This window comes from Tyto alba, unplaced genomic scaffold, assembly GCF_018691265.1.
Source record: "Tyto alba isolate M040663 unplaced genomic scaffold, T.alba_DEE_v4.0 Super-Scaffold_33, whole genome shotgun sequence".
Taxonomy (NCBI): Eukaryota; Metazoa; Chordata; class Aves; order Strigiformes; family Tytonidae; genus Tyto; species Tyto alba.
This window is the reverse complement of record NW_024881308.1, coordinates 8424028-8440471: the sequence shown is the minus strand read 5'-3', so window position 1 is coordinate 8440471 and position 16444 is coordinate 8424028. Positions and strand designations below refer to the sequence as shown.

At 44.1% G+C, this 16444-nt stretch overlaps 1 protein-coding gene across 3 annotated transcripts in view; it reads left to right on the top strand.

The window, feature by feature from the left end:
• The window catches only part of KCNB1 (potassium voltage-gated channel subfamily B member 1), a 134491-nt gene that overhangs the window by 82898 nt on the left and 35149 nt on the right, over positions 1 to 16444 (top strand). The window lies entirely within an intron of this gene.

Here is a 16444-nt window from a genome sequence, read left to right as displayed (position 1 = left end):
GGGTGCTGAATTGTCACCTGAGCCAGCAGAGGACCTCCATTTACTGGAAATGCCTAATCCAAAACTTTTGCTCATTAGACTTTAAAAACACAGGATCACCAAGGCAAAGAAAGCATCCAGACCTCAGGATTCAGCAACGCTGTGCACCAGCAGAGCAGTATTTCTGAGCTCTCCTGGTCTGGCTTGATTTTTGGACGTTTAAGGTTTGATAAAGCACACACATGTATACACAAAACCGAGCCACAGCATCCACCTCGCAATTCCTTTATCTCTTAAAGGTTAATATTCTGCAAAAGGCCAGTTCTCCCACTATAGTCAGAAGTCAGTGACCCCCTGTCGTCTTACAGCACTCCCTTTCTCTCCTTCCACAAGATCTTGAAAAGCAAGAGCCAGATAACTGCAGACAAAAGGAAGAAATTTAGAGGCCTCATCTGTTTTTGATTGCTCTAAGAGATGATGATGAATTAGACCACTGGGATGATCCATTGTGTAACCCATCTCTGTTGGCATGGGCCAAACCTGACCAGTCTCCCACCAACGGCTGTGCTTACAGTTTGGCTCTCCCTGCAGTGGGTGAGTCACACTGTTCACTGTTCATTCATGAAAGGCAAAAATGGCACTTGGGAAATGTGCCAAATCTTTTAGGAATATTAGCTCCTCGATTACTGACCACTTTTACAGCAGATATAGGGACAGGACGGATATATGACGTGCTGCAGTGAGCTGCAGACGGTCAAAGATCTGTGATGGATGACATGTTGCTGCATCTGCTCTGTCACTGGTGTGTGCATCCTGCATGCTCTACAGCAGAGCCTACGCCTCAGAGGTTGGTTTCCTTCCAAAGGCACAGTGATGAAATATCTATTGTGCTCAGAAATCTCTTTAAAAATGGAACTACATCTATCCAGCCCTTTCCCCTTTGGCAGATGACTTGAGCTCTTCTTCACCTGGTTAACCCGGGAGATTCATTTTGTGAGCAGGGTGTCAGTTCTCATTTACCTAAAAGCTCCCAATACTCTTAGTGCCTGCAGATACTGCTACTGTCATGGCAACAAGGTTATTTATGCATAATAGATACCTACTTGTCTTTTTTTTTTTTTTTTTTCAATGTTGCTAAGTGAAGTTAGGGTCAGAGGGGCCATAAAATGGAGTGGGAAAGTCCCAGACCTGTACATGTGTTAATAAGCCTTCCAGATATCCTTCCTCTTCTCTGGTGCTTGACTGACCTGGTTCAAGTCTCTGTTACTGCCCTCAGTCCAGCCCTTCATCTGGCAGGAACAAGTGACAGCAGAAGGGTGTGTGAAGATTTAACCAGAAGATGCCAACATTCCTTTCAATGCCGGCTGAGACGCGCTAATCTCCATGCAGAGCAGACCCTGTCATGAATCAAAGTGCCATTTTCCAAGCTGCCTTCATTCACCCGACCCTTTACTTAACTTGATTTGTAATGTATGCTTTATCAATACCACTGTTTAATTATTTAATAATCAGGCTACCAAAGAAACAGGCTGATGAACAAGGTTCTAAGGCTAAAATTTCAATTAAGTTCTCCTTTAAATTCTTTCTGGGTTTCATCTGTCCATTTTCCATGGCAACCAGCAAGGACCAGAGGTCAGAGAGGGAAGGAAAGGGAATCATTTCATTTAAATTAGATGAAGCTCTGTTAGCCACTGGAGCACTTTGTATGTGAAGGGTTTTCTGTGAAAAGGACTTGCTCAAGGAGGGACATTGCATCTGTCCTGGCAAAACTCCCTCTGCAGAGCTTTGTTGTTTTCCTTCTCCAAGGAACTTCTTCTCAGGACTTAAATCAATTCTATTTACATATAATATTGAGTCCAAAGAGTGGAAAAACCCTCCACAGAAAGAGGAGAGTAAATGACTGCCCAGAATTCATTGTCAGATAATGATCCAATCTCCCCACAAATAAAAAGCTTCTCTTCACAGCTCACGCACGTCGCCTCACTTGGCCTCACAGATGCTTGCAGCTGCCTGCCTCCAGTAAAGCCTTTGCTTTGTGGGGCTCAAACACCCCAGATGTTGTAACGCTAAGAGTCACACCGGGCAGTCGTGACGGCAGTTGCACCATCGCCTGCCCACAAGTCTCCAAGCCCAGCGCGTACACGTGTGCTGGGAGCTCTGGTGCTGGACATGCCTCCGGGGGATCCCTGAGACCCTGCCGGGTGCTGGAGCCTTTGCTGCTGCAGCTCTGGGTGCTGTTTGCAGCCCATCCACAGCACCAGGTCCTTGGCACGTGGCTGAGCACTGCAGCCCTTGGCAGCTGCTGCTGCTCCCCGGGGCTGCACTGCCCCTGTCCCTGAGGGCTGGGAGTCACACAACTCCACAGGCTCAATACGCTTCCATTTAAAACCAGTGCCCAGAGTGGCTCAGCATCTGTTGTGTTGAGGTGTCAGAGCTGGAAAGCACAGAGAATTTCCCCATCGTGGGCATTCTGCAAGGGCAGGGGGTAGGAAGAGAGCAGCACTCTGGAATCAAGTGAATCCTCCTTCCCTATCAGCACTGGAGGCTTTTCCCACAGCACAGTTCCCCTCCCCGAGCCCCGCTGAGCAGGAGAAGTTAAAATAGCTGCCCACGCCTGCAGTGGCTGAGCAGGCGGGAGCAAGGAGCACTGTCCCGGGGAAAAGGAGAGCATGTGAAGGAATAACAATACTTTCCTCTTATGTAACTCTTGCCTAAAATACTTCAAAGTGGGCTCATAGATAAATAATTGAAGATAATACAGAATTAGCTGTCATTTTGTATGTCAGAAAGTAAAATTCTCCATCGCTTTGTGCTGGGTAGGTATTGAAATCACTCCGTTTGTGGGCTGAAATGAGGCCACGTGGCTTCAGAAGCTGACCAAGAGAGCACAAACTGCACTCACATATATTGCAGCTATTCAATGTTTAGAGGAAAAATTATTTACTGAGAAAAATTTGCAAGAAATTCTGAATAATGAATAATTGAGAAATTTCTAATTTGCCCTCAGGCAGTTTTCAAGGGTGAGGAGAGGCAAGAGGGGTAGCAACGTTTGTCAGGTAAATTATTTGTGAATTTATCACTCTGATACTTTCGAAGTCAGTGGGGTACTTGTATAAATAAGACTATTTATGGAGAAGACCAAGTCTTTAATGGTACTCTGAGAATGGAAAATTCATTAGCTGAAAGCACTGATTATGAATCAAAGTGATAGGGAGTGAAGAAAATCAAATCATAATTAGTCACTTAAATTGTATCAAGTAGCAAGCAACTGATTTTAAACAAGTCCAAACAAAGGGGAAATGATTTGTTCTGATTAAGTCAGTCTCTCTTGCCCTTTTAAAGATTTATGAAGTAATGTCAATAAATTATGGCTTTTGGGACTCGACCTATGAAAACTGCATAGAAATGCAGTATAATACAACATCAGACAAGTGGGTTAGACACAGTGGAACAGAAATTAAATGCATATTTATTAAAGAGGTGTATAATGAGTCTCATGTCACCCAAATATTGACCAACTGTCTCTAGCTTAAACTCTCCTCTTCACTCCTGTTGCTACCAATTCTCTCTCTGGGTGCTCGTTTAATGCTGAAGTCAGACCCAATTTGATCACTGATAAGCTTAATTACACTGCTGAAGGACTTCTTGTATATCTAAGTGATCTGGATTAATTATGGCTCTGGTGAATTCCATAGCATACACGTAAAGACCCATTTGGAGTTTCCCCCTCTGTCCCAGTGCAGCATGTGATCTGGATTTCCTAGAATACAGTTTTCAACTGCTGTCAAAATGATGCTGCAGGGACAGAGCAGGTCTGTGGTTTAGCAGTCTTCTCCAAGGCAATGTGTTGAAATGACAGTATAGGAGAAACAAACAGTATTTCCTACAAAATGGTAAATTTAAGCATACCAGTTCTGGTGCCAGAGTGGTGATATTGTTACTATCATTATTGCTATTAAGAAAGCATCAGTAATGAACTCGGTGGTCTCTCTTACAGACACTTTCATCAAAATTATATCATGGTGAGCTCCTAGCTGGGATAGAAATAAGACACGGTGGCAAACTTCGGGAAGGGCAGACTATATTTAAACTAGAAAGTACTGAACCTTTTCTGGGTTTGGTCCAGAGCTAGCAGAGCTAATAGTGCCTCACAATTAGGCCGACTTTTATCCAGGATTTCCCAGCATTTTTCATTAAGGAAGAAATGTTCTCGTGTGTGTCTAGGTACTAGGAGTGGCTAAGCTCAATTCAACAAAGCACTTGAACAGATGCTTCAGCTTGCGTCCACACAGGTCCCACTGAAATCTGTTAAACACGTGCTTGAGATATTTGTCAGAGACCGATGGGACTGTTCAACATGCAGCATGTGTGCCAGGTTTTCCTTCAGCTGGCAACCTCACCACTGAAGAATATATATTAAAACTGGGAAAAGTTTACAAGCAGTCAGCACTGTCACGGTGCTAGCAAACCTGGGAGCAGCCCTTCTGCAGGGACCTGGCTGCTGGGTCAGTCGAGGTTGCGATCGTGTCTGTCAGGAACCATGAGGAGATTTGCCATCTCATTTTTCCTTCACCCATCAGACACCATTGGTGATGGGTCGCAGGACCGGGAGGCTGGACCAGCACCTTCTTTCTGGATGCAGAAAGCTCTGCTTCACCAAACTTCTTCAGTCACCCAGTCCTGCCATGCTCTATTTTTGGTACTAATAAATCTCCTGTAGACACCCCCTTTGTTACAGCCTGATCCCCAGATCCTGACTCCGTAGGCTTTTCTCTGTTCCAAATGTAATTGCTCTTCATCCTTTTCTTTCCTTTTTTCTTGCTGTCTGGAACCACAGCTCATCATCCCACACTTCTCATTATCTTAATTAACCCAGGGAAAATCAAGGGCCTGTTTCATAACCTGACATTACCCTGTACAATTTTTTAGCTCAAAAGACGTGAATTAGTGTTGAGTTATCTCCTTGGAGGAAATTGGCACATCAGTTCCCTTGGTTTTCCGTACTGTGGTTGTCTGAGGAGGGCTGACTAAAAAACTGAGCTGAGTGCTCTGGTGTGCCCCATCACGTCAGGTAAAAACAGTCTTTTCCATAGCAGCCTAGTTCCTTCCCACTGCCTCTGGTGCTCCTGTATGGCTGCTTTGGGTAATTGTATTGCAAACTACTAGATCTACGTCCTTATTCTATTCTATTCTATTCTATTCTATTCTATTCTATTCTATTCTATTCTATTCTATTCTATTCTATTCTATTCTATTCTATTCTATTCTATTCTATTCTATTCTATTCTATTCTATTCTATTCTATTCTATTCTATTCCATTCCATTCCATTCCATTCCATTCCATTCCATTCCATTCCATTCCATTCCATTCCATTCCATTCCATTCCATTCCAATTCACTCACTTCTCACTATACCGGCTGATGGTTGTTTTGTTGGTTTTAGCTGCATTTCTCCATCCCAACTTGCTATCTGTCAAGGCAACTGCAGCACCCAGGAGTTGGGTGAGAAAGCTGAGAGCCATTCCCAGCAAATGATGGTAGATGGATCAGGCTGCTGGAGCGGCTCGCTGTGGCTTTTGCTCGTCTTCACCAGAGCAGTGTTTGCGGGCGGTGTACCGGGCACAGCTCGTGCCCCACTCCAAGCCATGGGCACAGGGAGGTACAAACTGCCAAACCACAGCACAGGGAGGCGTCTCAGTCCCACTGCAGGTCCCAAGAAATGTCCCTTGAACTGTTTAATCCTCCTCCCATCTCCCCTCTGAGCAAATACTATTTTATGTGATGTGGCCATTACAGGGAACAGTACTGGGATGTTCACGATCCACACAGTCTCATGTTTTCAGTACAAATTTGCTGCTTACCTGATAAAGTTCTTATGTGGCTAAAGGTGGCTTAGCTTTTGTGTATTGGAGCTAGATACTTTCTCACACTAGCCCTTTCCAGAGTCTTAGTTCTGGGAAGATCAGAAGGGAAAAAAAAGGAGAGAAAATAATTTAAAGCAACATTTTTTTAAGGCTGCTTAAGGGCCATGGTCCTCCTGTTCAGATTCTATATCACTAGGAGTAAGAGCATTTGCATCCCTTTACTCAGGTGTCTCATCTTGCCATGGTGGAGGTCCTTGGGTAATGCTTCCAATTTCAGAACCGGGAAATTAAATGAAGAGGGTGTAGAGGTACATGCAGCCAGGAGAGGGTGCTGGGAGCCAGGTACCATGCCCACCATCCCTAGGGATGGGCACCCATATTGGCACATGCAACCTGGTGTAAATGTGGGCCAGTCATTACATCTCAGTTCTGCGTGTGTAAACGTTGATGATAATAGTGCTATTCAGTTCTTTCAGGAGAATTATCTGCTGTTTAATTAAGCAATGTTTGTACAATATCTAGGAAAGGCTCTGTTGTAAACATATGGCGTGCAGCTCGGAGTGCATTGGTGGGGAAGCTGCCATTTACTTGCACAGCAGTAACTGATCTTACGCCGTGCTTTGCCTGTGCACGTCTCAAGAGGAACTATGGGAGAAGGAAGGTAGTATTGTCAGCACACCTGTTTTTCAGAAAAAACTTGGGATTTGCCCAGCCCCAGAGAGCCTCTGAGGACAACCCCAGGAAGTCAGCTTGTGTGTCCTGCCACCTCAACCCCTGGGTCATTTGTCTGTGTAATGAACAGTGATGTTTTGTAGTATACCCGTGGTCAAGGGAACTACCTGTGCACTGAGATAACGGAGACTCCAGAACCTTACTCAGAGGGTTTACAGCTTTGTTCTCCTCACGTTGGTGCGTTTTATGCTCCAGTTTCAGGTCTTATTTGGCTGACCCCCCAACACAGCTCTGCCTCTGGTACCAAAAGCAGGGTCTCCCCGGGAACTCCAGCCCAGGAGAGGCATTGGGAATTGTACCCGAGTGCTTGGAGGAACATTAACGTGGTATTAGATATGAGTCACCAAACTCCTTTCCCTAATGAGCTTCGAAAGTGGAGCACCATCTGGCCTCACCTTCAGCACCTCGATTATATGAACATCCTGCAACTGCATGTTCAGGTGCTCAGGGGAGGCTGCCTTATGTAAGGGGCTTAAACCACCCCGGGTGTGGGGACTGCACCATCCTTGGGGTCTGCTGCTTTGGTGAGAGCAACTGCAAGAGCAGGAACGCCGATACCTGCTGGGAGAAATCTGGTGGGCCAGTGGCAGCAAGGAAAGTGCTTACAAGAGGCTGCAGTTAAAATGCCTGTACCTGTGTCTCAGCAAAGCCGGTGGGAAGCAGGAGGGGAACAAGTGCTGAATAAGGACATTTTCTTGCAATGATATTGCACCTTTAAAATCTCATGTAAAGGAGATGCTAGATCCAGATGCAAACAACTGACTGCTCTGATTTTACAGGGAAACAAGAGATTCAGATAGTATTAGACATTATTTCTTTTCAAAACACTGCCAGAAAATTTTCCATTTTTATTCTGAAGTGAAAATACATTTTTAAAACATGCCTTCCCCCTGCAGTCTGGCCACTGACTTTCAGCAATATTAGCAAAGCTGATGGCTGCTAAATGGCCTTCTTTCCAACAGTAATGGGCTGCATTTAATAATGAATTAAACATCATTAACTGGGGAAGTTTTTGGTGAATGCTTCTTTAATATCATTGTGCAGCAATTATCACTGGAGTGAATAGCTCAGCTCTGTCCAGCTGCACCATTTGTCATTATTTGGAAGAGCAGTAAAATCATTCTGGTCCAGGAGGGCTAATAACATTAAGTGACACTGAGTAAAGTTTAACAAGTGTTTCTGTTCATCGTGCAGACCAGAATAACTAAGACGTTCAATTCATCTCCACCTTGCTTCTGTATCTGGATGACCCAGCTAGCCTGGCTGTGTTTCTGCAATCAATGAAAGCCCCTCTCAGTATGATCTAATTCATAGGCACATGAAGTTTCTTTATTAAAAATTGATACACACAATTAAACAATGATAAAAGATGATAATGGGAGTAATGAAGCTATTTGGTATTTGCAGTCTTTATTATATAGTGCCATTCCATAGTAATGAAACCTTCCAGACTTATTTATCATGTCTAGTTACAGGGTCACATTCATGAAAACACACTTGGTACTTTTTCAAAAATTCTTCCCTTTAAAATAATGGACTCTGGGGAAAAAAAAAAAAAAAAAAAAAAAAAGAATCAAAGTCACTATTCACCAGTGTTTCTTCAGTGTTTCCTTACTGCCATAGCTGAGTGATATATTTTTTAGCAAATCATGTAGTTGCCAAAATATTCCTTTTCAGGAGGAGAGGGGGCATTGCACAGCTTGCAGCCATAGGGAATAGTTCAGTCTGCAGCAAGGAGAAGCGTGATTCAGGGATGGATAAACATTTTATTCAGGCCATTGTGAAAGGAAGTGGTTTGTTGTAATATTTTCTAAATAAAATGGTTCACTTCTGTTTTTTAAAATAGTGCTAAGATAACTCTTCTGTTTAAAAAAAGGTGTCTTAATTTTGGTAACCTAGAGCAAACCAAACTTTTTTTCTCTTGAGCAGAAAAAAATATTTCTGGTAAAAATTTAGTTTTTCAATATTTCACCTTGGTCTCTCAGCTGAAGGGTCTGTTATTTGGCAGTGCTGCTCATTGCATCCTCACATCCCTGCCAGAGCAAGGGCTTCTCTGCTCCACATAAGGCTTGCTGGAGTTGGACAACACAGGCAGCAGACAAAAGACACAGCCCTTGCTCCATCCTAAAAAAGTAGAAATAACTAGTTTGGTTTTTTTAAATTATGAAATGGTAGAAAATCAGGGGCTGGAGTGCAGCAGCACCCCTGGGCTGTGTAAGTGCCTCTGGTTTATGCCTCCTTGCTGCAGGAAAGCTTTCCATCCCTGTTTACCCAGCTACTCAGGAAAAGAGAAGTACATTTGCAGTGGGTAGGCTCGTCCCAGACAGTGACTTGGGCTGCAAATAACTAATAACCGCATAGTTGTATCTGTTGCAGCTCAGAGCAGCTACAGCCATGGCCTCAGGACCAGCCACTGGCACTGTTTGACACTGGCAGAGCCTGCAGCTCCATTTCTCTAATTCCCAAGCTGATGGGTCTTCCTAAACCTTGTGCTGGACACAGCAGGAGCAGAGCGAGCAGCTCACTGCACTGCAGCAGAAGGAGCTGTGGGGTGTTCACACCAGCAGCACCCAGCTCAGCTTCCCCGGCTGGCATTTCACTTTGGAAGGGTGAAATACAAGGAGGAAACTCTAATGGAGGTCTCTCACAAGGGTCTTTCTTCTCATAATCTCTGCAGTGTTGTTGCTGTGGGACAAGTATAACTGCAGAGTGATAACACATATTTCAAACAACAGCAGTTCCTTGGTTTTATACCTTGGTGGTGTATCATTTAACAGGGATCACACTGCAACAAATGGCTCCAACAGTAAAGCAACTATAGCAACAATATTACATAGTAAACAGATGTAGGCACCAACATGTTTATGGACGTAAATGAATGCATGTGATTTAATTGATGTTTAGACATCCCAGACAACTGCAGCTCCAGGTTGGACACAGCCATGAGCAAACTGTGTATGTAAATCATCACAGTCAACATAAGAGGGTCAAATTATTGTATGAATCACTTGCCAGACTTTGGCTGGTCTCCAGAAGGGAAGGTGACATGTTGCCAATCCCATTCAAGGGACCTGTTGGAAACAGGGTGTTGTGGTGGGCCAGGTGGTCTTCCACATGGCACCAGCGCTCCACAGTTCCCAGGCTGTGCCTGTGGGAACTGTACTCAGTTTAGTGCAAACATTTGCAGGACTGATTGAACAGTTGCTCCAGAGTGTTCCCAGTTGAAAGACAATTAGATCCCTGGAGGAATATCTTCATCTCTCCCCCACGTGCCCATCGGCACATTCAGTGACAGCACAATCCACAGCACAACATACCAGCCTGGGCAGAGGGTCACAGGCACATTACTCACCGCCTTGGCTGCACCAGCCCAAAGATGCTCCTGCCAAGGCTGCAATTGCTGAGCCACTCGAGGCTCTGTGAAAACACCCGTTTACTTCCCGCTGGTATCAGGCGTGAGCACAGGCTGATCAGCTCCTTCTTCTTCCTGTTCAATGATCAAAATATTTACGGCTCAGTGAGTGGGGCTGGCAGCAGCCCCAAAACTTTGCTCTTGATAGTAAATGTCACATTTAATATTGATGCTGTGGGCTACTCAAGTCACACTTGGATGAGTTATTAACCATTGGGAATGACATCTATAATAGGAAACTCCTAAAATGTGAGCTGCCTTATAAGTGCACGTAGATTCTTTTTTATAAAAGATATAGAAATCTAAGCAATTCAATAAAAATATATGGATGCTTTTGGTTGTTATATGACCAGGAGAACCCATCTGCTGTCCAGGCTGGTTTATTACTCACCTTAGCAGTTCATAAAACCATGCCCTGCAGGAGAACAGAGCAGCTGTTTTATCACCCTCAGCAAACAAAGCACAGAGCACCATGTGCCCTGTCACTGGAGATGGGTCTCCTGCTGCTGCCAGACCCCACCAGGTCTGCTCCCTCGCCTGTGGTTCCACATCTCCATTTGGTGAGCCAGAGGATGCCAGGGGCTGATGCCTCTCTGCCACAACAGCATTAGAGCTCTTGTCTTTTCTTTGTATTGTGCACTGAAAAGAAAGTAAACAACTTTTTTGGGATTCAGGCCAGCACTAATGTACTATGAATAAGTTAGGGTCTACATTTTCACACCACTAAGAAATAGTAGGGTAAGTAGTACAGTGAGTTTGCCATTAGTGTTCTTCTGGGACTTACCATGAAAGAGACTTTGTACATTACCGATATTATGGGAGACAAAAGCAAATATAAAACTACACAGAATGTCAACATTTATAGCTTGTCATAAAAGGGTTTCCTATTATTGGAAGATAAATTCTCTTCTGAGGTATATTGGTGCAAATGCTGAATATTCATAGAAATTCAGTAATTTGGACAAACCATACTATCAACTTCATAAACTGCTTCATTTGTCTAATCACTGAATTTTATATGCATATTCCACATACCACTACATGATGCTCGTGATACTAAGATGAGCAGTTACTATGGGCTGGAGTGCAGTAAAAGTGGTTGCTTGTGGATCCCAGAAATCCATTTTAGGTACTGGTTTTCCAAGGCTCTCAATACCAGAGAGGAAGGTACTGCAGGGAGCTGTTTTGCTCAGACTGGGGAGAAGTGTTGCACATTGGGAGTGACAGCTTCGGTAGAAAAGGGATGAAAATGTGGTCAGACCCAAACTGCTGTATCTGATGGGGGTTTGCATCACCCTCAGCCAGCTAGCAAGTTTCCAAGGCAAATACATCTACTGTGCATTACATCTAGGTTGAAAAAAAACAAAAACAAAAACAAACAAACAAAAAAAAACCTAAATGAAGTGCAATCTGTGTTATTCTTCCTGCTTGGCTTCCAAAATAGCAATATGGATTTCAAGATGAAGGGTGGACATGCAGGTAGTTGTTGGGGAAGCGGCAGCTTCTTATCCACAGTGCAAGAAGTAGCTATTCCACTCCCTATGCTTCTAAAGCTGTCAGGACTCACTTTGCTCCACTTCACACTGCTTCTCTGGTAAACAAAAATGCAAACCCACAGCAGAGGTGACCAAAGCTGGTCCAAAGTCCTGCTCCCGGTGCAGACAGCTCCTCTGGTCAGCTTTGCACCATTGATACAGCTGTGGTTTACACCTCCCTTGGGTAAAAGGAATAGTAATTATCTGCACTTTTTACCTTGATAGTGTCTGTTAGCACATCACAGACCTGCTGTGTGCCAAAGTCTGCCCTGACTCATACCCTCACCCAAACCAAGAAATGCCAACCTTTTTGAGCAGTAACTATTAACCTTTCTTTACAGATGGGGAAAGTGTGCACAAAGAGAATAAATTATTTACCCAAGGTCACAGAACAAATCCAAAATGCCATAATTAGGAAAAGGACCCGATTGCCTAATTCACCTTCCTTTGCTCTAACAGCTAGTGTTATTTTTCCTCCTTGCTGTGACTTACTCTCCCTTGGGCACTCCATCATCCACACCTCCCTCCCCTGATCCCTTTCTCACTTGGTACCTACCCTACTTCTTCATTTCTGACTCAGCAGTATCACAGTACACACCGAAGTAGTCAGTCTCAATGTAGCATCATGTCTAGCAAAGTAAGATTTGCATTTGCCTCTTTAGCAGTCTAAATGCAAATTACACAGTTGTGTTGAGGCACCAATTTATACTAATTTGTGCTCTCTTTTGCTTTTGTAAGAGCCACCTGAGAGAGTACAGCTTTTTTTAACCTTTAATAATGACAGGGTTTTAAAAGCTTGTTCTGTAAAGTAGTGGAACTGATTGCTTCATCAACCTAAATTGTGGCTGAGATAAGTTCAGTCTATGGACACACTGAAGTCTTTCAATCTCACGTACTTCCAGTCTCTTGGTCAATGTGGGGATATCTCTGATTACCCCGATGGCCTTGCAAAGTGCACTTTGCCTGTAATCAGGTTTTGAAAGTGTCAAGAGCAGGTACTGCATCAACATGATGATCATCAGTATCTGAGTTAATTTTAACTCCTTGGTGCATTAACTGGATGAGGCTTGTCATGGGACAAAAGGTATGGTATATTGCCAGTTTGCAGGTAAATGTACCACATTCCCTTGAAGCATTATCAATCAAGAAAGAAAATACATGAACAAACCACAAAAAACTCTCTAGCATTTTTTGCAGAAGCAAATCAGAAGTGAATTTAGCGTGCAATTACAACCTGGATATCTTGAAGGTCTTACAAGAGCCATAAACATCCGTCCCCCATCAGATAAAGGAGCAACTACCAAGCTTAGCAGTTAATTTCCTGCAGAGGAAAACTAGTGTGGATAAAAGTATCAGAAGGAGTAACTGTAAAGGGCAATTAGCATGAACCAGGTATGGTGTGAGATCTTCTGGAAAGTCCCTGTCCAGGTTCAGCCCAAGGGCGAGGGGCTGTATTTCCAGCATCACAGTTAATACATTTTTCTCAGCAATTCAAAAGCTTCTAGTGAGAAAATTTAAAATTACTAAAATAGTATTTTTAAAGTGTTATTTCTCCCTATCTTTGTACTTTGCATTCAATGAGATGAGCTTCTTGACCTGCAGACCTCTCACGCTCCAAGACACAGCCAAGTGGGGGGATTTTCCTTTAGCAAACACGACGGAGTGTGCAAGGCATGCTAAACCTCGCGGGAGGGTGCCGAAGTGCTTGGCTGCCATTCCTTGGGCTCTGAGAGCCATCTCGAGATATGTTGGGAATGACAATGACATCCTGAGAGCTGCCAAAAAATCACAAGGAACAGCTGGTAAAAATGCTCAAACCTCCCAGTGCCCTTAATATACCGTAAACAAATCTGCTTCATTTAAACCACACACAAGGTGGTTAGGACGCTCGCTCCTAGATTTATGGGCTTTAGTTATTGTTATTGCCATTCCCACACATAAGAAATGTAAAGCACTTTTGGACGAAAAACCGCTATGAAGGAAATACTTTAAGTTTTCCCAGGTTGTTGCTAGTGTTTCAAAAAGACCTAGAGCTTTTCTGGAATCCTGTAAAGAAGAACATGTCACAAAATGGCGCTTTTTTTCTGTTTATGGCCAGTCAGACCAGCAAGACAGTATGCCATCAGAGCGTTGTCACACATCGTAGCTGCTGCTCTAGTAGAGAAATGAAATATTCACACCTTTTGGCAAGGGTTTTTATTAAGGTTTCAGGTACCTACCTTCTGCCATCCACTCCATTTAAGTAATGATGACCAAATCCCAGCTCATTTCTCAAAGATTAACAGCTTGCTGGGAATATTTAATTGTCTGGAAACAGAACTGAAGGATCCTGCAGCAAGTCCCTCACTCCCAGGGAAGACCCCAAGGCCGGGATTGAAGCCATCATTTACAGAATTAAAATCCCAGTGTGTCCCAGTGCAGAACTGGCTGAATTCCAATGGGGACAAAAAGATTTGAAGCCAAGGACACATGGCCTTGACAGCAGGATGGAAACTGTCTGGCTTAAAGTTGCTGTGAAATCATCCTGAGTTATTATTATGGGATCCTGACATCTCTCAGGAAAGCAGCACTAAATTATTTTGCACTGCTGGTTTTTATAAGTTCATAAGCACCTATTGCAGGAGCGCCAGGGACATGGGGGTCTCAGAGAAGGTTTAGCCCTTGGCTGGTGGCTTTGCTTGGGCACTGCAGCTAGTGTGCCAGTGTGTGTGTGTGTGTGTGTGATGTGTTAGGGGAGCATTTTACTGCAGAGGGGGTCACATTTGCTTCTGTACATGTGAAAGACCCTTACACCCACTCTCCTGCTCATTACCTTCATGCAAATTTGATCTTGTGGTCAGGGTACTAAGGTTACCAACAGAAACCTCTTGTATCTGCATCCTTGTCCCTCTCACCCTCACATTTCCATTCTCTAGTGCCTTAAGTGGACACTTAAAAAAATCCAGTTACACAGGCTTTTTCTGACGAGCCACCCTGCTGCTCACAGCCTCCAGTGCCCCAGTACTAAAGCTCAGCAGCACTGTCAGATGGTTCCCCTCGCTGCAAAGCTTGCTCCAGCCCTTCAGAGCAGGGATTAGCAATTGGACTGGCTCCTCTAGTCCCATATACGCGATCCAGCCCTCAGGGAATGGCAACAGCTTCTCTTTCTCCCTTTTTTCCTGTGGGAAAGGACTTGCCCTGGTGTAGGTGTCCATCTCCTGAAAGTTCCCGTCTGCCTTTTACGGTGATGTTTAGTTCTGCCCCAGAACAGTATTTCTTTTGCTCCTTTAGTCTGATCTCTAGTCAGGTCTGTGATCCCATTTCTCAGGCATTTAACTCTTTGCCTATATAATGCAGGAGATGTACAGCCCAGCGCTGAGGTTTCTGCAAGGGCAGCCAGGTAGGATGCTGCTGAGCTCAGGGTCCCCAGAGGGGATGGTTAGGTTGGATTTGGGAGCTGTTGACTTCAAGAAGAGGTAGGTGCCAAGGCAGGCGTTAGAGCCTGACTACCTCTGCCAATCTGGCCTTCTGCCGCTTCACTGCACCTCTTTAATTCAAGTGGTGACTCACAACCTGGAACTATTAGGTAGATGGCATATGCAGTTAGTGAGTGGTATTTTTCAGTGCTCATTTTACTTATTATATTACATTTTGATTTATAATTATATATACAGTGCATTCCTCTCCTGGGCTCCAGGCATCCTTGCCAAAATTAAAAAGTACAGTTAGCAAAACTAAAGCCAGCAGATGCTCAGAGCTCTTGGTCAAAAATAACCAGCCAGAGCAACTCTTTTTTTTCCACCATTTCTTCATATATTTTCTGTTCTCCCTGCACTTTCCTTCCCATGAACCTCAGGACAAGGAGAGCAGCCCCCGGCCCAACCTCATGGCCTCACAACAGCAACACAGAGAGCTACAAAACAGCCCTCAAATCAGGAGCAGCATTTTCTGGTATTCCCAAGTCTTCCGAATTCATTTACTTTGTACTCCTGGGAGTTTTTAATGCTGGAAGAAGTGTCTGTGTAATCATTAGGTGGGATTTGCAAGTGCCTGTGAGAAGGGATGCAGTGAAGCATCGCCTCTCAGTTTCTGGAAGCCTTTCTTGTTCAAGTAAATTTAGTTGGCTGTGAAGAGGATCAGGGGGCCTAAGGTGGGATTTCTGGAAAGATGAGGAGAAGCAAATCATATACAAGGTGTCCTACACTGATGTATTTGTATAAGCAACACAAGTTATACTAACTCCAGAATAGGGTCTCTCTCCTTTCCCCAGTCAATGGCTGGGGTCAATACTACCGTAAGAGATGAAGGTGGTAATTCAAAAGCTGTCTTTATAGTTGCCCCTTAGAGTCAGCTCAAAGGGCTTTGCTGGCAAGGGCTGTGCAGCCAACATCAAGAAATCATCCCCTAAAGAGTCCTCTGTGAGATTTTTAGACAAGGTGAAGTAATATTTACGGATTTGCCTTTACAAAGCATGACTGACAGCTGGCAGGATGGCGTCCAAAGAGCCAGTTGGAGGGTTGTTAAACCTGCCAGAAAAAAAAAAAGCACAATTTCATAATTATTTCAGGCTTCCCTTGGAGATCAAAGAGCAAAGCTGATACAGGCCTGGTAGGGAATTGTCTAGATTTAGTGCAAGGCAAGAAGAGGCTAACACTGCAATTACTGCTGGAAATGACTGATGGGGGAACCGCTATGGAGCCAGCAGCTGATTAAGGGGAAAAAAAGGCTTGCCTTTTCCTATTACTGAAGTAAAAAGGAGACATGGAGTGGCGAGGACAGCAGGCTTTCATGGGAATGCTACAGCAGGGATGAGTGCAGAGCTCTAGCATGAACACAGCAGGTCTGTCACAGTGTCATGCATCTGGGTATAAGGCTGACAAGTTTGATGGGGGAGATGCCAACTTGGGTGAAACTTGAATATTTCATTGAAATTCCTGCATGT